The following is a 3,407-nucleotide window of genomic DNA, read 5'->3' as shown; positions in this document are numbered from 1 at the left end:
GTCTCTTTGTGTACTCGAATAAGCCTAATATGTCGGGGCAGTGCATACTTGATGTTGCCCGAGGTAGGGTCATGTTGCAGAGCAAAGCGGGACCAAGTATAGTTGTCACAGAGAGTGCAGCAAGCGGTCGCGAGGCGCAAAAACCCTATAGCCACCCTAATGAAGGATTGTTTCCACGATCCCAAGTGATCAATCTCACTCCGAGAATTGGTTGTGGGATTATTTGTTTCGGAAGTGGCTGCGGTCAACAAGTTTGGACCAAAGACAATGTAGACGATAAAGAACTTCACTTAGACTTTATTATTGATGTGATCACAAGATTGTACAAGACTCAAGACAAACTCGACGAGCTTATAGATGCACCCAACAAGGTTTACAGATTGGATATAGGGTTTATGGCTATGAAGACTACGGCGACAGCTTGCTGTAGATGTTGAACTCTCTCTCCGGGACAAATTGCTGGTATTCAATATATAAAGGTGATGGTGGTTGGTGTCTCCACATCGCATGTTAGGTCTTGGGATTCTTGCATGTCACATTGATCTTGTGGTCATCGTTCGAAGTACACCTGTTCAAGGGAGCACTAGTAGAAAAGAGGGCTTTGGTTTTTTTTGCTCCAAAGAGCATTAGCACCGGTTTTTGTACCAACCTAGACTAAAGGGGGTCATTAGCACCGGTTCGTGCGGCCAGGACGCCCAGGGGACCAGCCGTGGCATTAGCACCGATTCGTGCGGGATCTTTAGCACCGGTTCGTGACACGAACATGTGATAAAGGTTTATCGCCGAGCACGTGGCAGCCACGAAACCTTTAGCACCAGTTCGTGACACGAACCAGTATTAAGTAAAACATTAGCACCGGTTCATGTCACGAACCGGTGCTAAAGCCCCCCTTTGCCCTATATATTCAGCTCACCCCAGCTAGCCCTCACTCCATTTTTTCTTGGTGGAAGGTTTGAGGGTTGTGTGCTTGCTTGCTTTTCTTTGCCATGCACATGAGGTGCTCGATGAAATGTCTGAGAGAATGATGCCGCTTGATTTCACACAAAAAAAAATGATATGAGGTGCCATAGCGACACTTAAGCTTTCTCCTCTTTCTTTCCTCCTTGATCAAGGTTAAGCAAATTTACCCTTTCGTTTGTACGAGTGGTAATTTCCACTATTTATATATATTATGATGTTTTGTAATGGTTTTTTTGATAAACTTAATTATATGATGTAGATGAACCGGCGGTAATGGATGTACGTTGACCGATGCCTACCCGAGTTCTCTTCGGGCATGAAAGATTTTCTCCGTGTGGCTGAGGAAAACCCACATGCGGATGGTTTTATGTGTTGTCCATGTGTTGATTGCCGGAACTTAAAGAAATACCGTAAATGGCAAGTCCTTCACTCCCACCTGCTTTGGAAAGGTTTCATGCCCAGCTATAATTGTAGGATCAAGCATGGAGAAAGAGGGTTTATGATGGAAGACAATGAAGAAGAAGAAGAGGATGATGATATGTACCCTAACTACGGTGATACTACAACGGGGCATGATGAAGATGAAGAGGCAGGGGGAGCTAAAGATGAAGAGGCCGGCATCATTGAGCCCATTGATGATGATCTTCGTCGGGCCATCGCTGATGCACACAGAGAAGCAGGAACTGAAAACGAGAAGCGGAAGTTAAAGGGCATGTTAGAGGATCACAAAAAAAATTTGTACCCAACTTGCAAAGATGGCAACACAAAGCTCGGTACCACACTGGAGTTGCTGCAATGGAAGGCAGAGGCTGGTATATGTGACAAGCCATTTGAGAAGTTACCGCAAATAAGAAGAGGCTTCCAAAGGATAATGAATTGCCCGATAGTACGTAGGAAGCAAAGAAGATTCTCTACCCCGTAGGATTAGAGGTGCGAGAAGATACATGCATGCATTAATGATCGCATCCTCTACCGCGCTGAGTACGAAAATTTGGAAAAATGCCTGGTATGCACCGCACCGTGGTATAAGATCGGGCGAGATGACCCCGGTGATGTTGATGGCGAGCCCCCGGGAAGAGGGTTCATGCCAAGGTTCTATGGTATGCTCCTATAATACCACACGATTGAAACGTCCGTTCGTAAATAAAGAGCATGCCGAGGTTGTTGCGATGGCACAAAGAAGACCGTAAGAAAGACGAGATGGTGAGACACCCCGCTGATGGGTCGCAGTGGAGGAAAATCGATAGAGATTTCCCGGACTTTGCAGGTGACACGAGAAACTTAAGGTTTGGTCTAAGTACACATCGCATGAATCCTTTTGGGGAGCAGAGCTGCAGTCATAGCACCTGGCATGTAACTCTATGTATCTATAACCTTCCGCCTTGGTTGTGCATAAAGCGGAAGTTCATTATGATGCCAGTGCTCATCCAAGGCCCAAGACAACCCGGCAACGACATTGATGTGTATCTAAGGCCATTATTTGCGAGAACTCTTACGGTTGTGGAACAAACCAGGTGTACATGCGTGGAATGAGCACAAACAGGAGCCATTTGAACTACGAGCGTTGCTTTTCGTGACCATCAATGATTGGTCCGCTCTTAGTAACCTTTTAGGACAAGTCAAACAAGGGATACAATGCATTAGATGAGACCGAAGGTGTATATTTGGATAAATGTAAGAAGGTTGTGTACCTTGGGCATCGTCGATTTCTTCCAAAGAGGCACCCCGTCAAAAAGAAAGGCAAGCATTTCGGAGGTGAGGCAGATCACCGGGAGAAGCCTGAACTCCGTACTGGTGATGCTTTACTTGATATGGTCAAGGACATAAAAGTAATCTTTGGAAGGTCCTGGCGATCAACTGCATTCCGAATGACGTCGCTACCGGACATGCACCCATGTGGAAGAAGAAATCTATATTTTGGGAGCTACCCTATTGGAAACAACTAGAGGTCCGCTCTTCAATCGATGTGATGCACATGACGAAGAATCTTTGCGTGAACCCTGCTAGGTTTCCGGGCGTGTATGGGAAGACAAAAGATACACCGAAGCAAGGGAGGACCAAGCAAAGTATTCAAGACCCAAAAGACAAGAAAGAACATAACAAGACTGGATAAAGGGCATCACTTAAGTCCTGCCAGCTACGCTCTTACCAAAGCAGAGAAGGAAATATTTTTTGAAGTCCTTTACAGTATCAAGGTGCCGTCTGGCTTCTCATCAAATATAAAGGGGATTATAAATATGGCAGAGAAAAATTCCAAAACCTGAAGTCGCATGATCGCCACATTATTATGACGCAGTTGCTTCCAGTTGCACTAAGGGGGCTTCTGCCGGAAAATGTTCGAATACCCCTGTGAAGCTATGTGTATTCCTCAATGCAATATCTCAGAAGGTAATCGATCCAGCTAGTCTGCCAAGGTTACAAAAGGATGTGGTGCAATGTCTTGTTAG

The sequence above is a fragment of the Lolium rigidum genome, chromosome 7, assembly GCF_022539505.1.
Source record: "Lolium rigidum isolate FL_2022 chromosome 7, APGP_CSIRO_Lrig_0.1, whole genome shotgun sequence".
Classification (NCBI taxonomy): Eukaryota; Viridiplantae; Streptophyta; class Magnoliopsida; order Poales; family Poaceae; genus Lolium; species Lolium rigidum.
The sequence above is the reverse complement of the archived record's forward strand: the minus strand, read 5'-3'. Positions refer to the sequence as shown.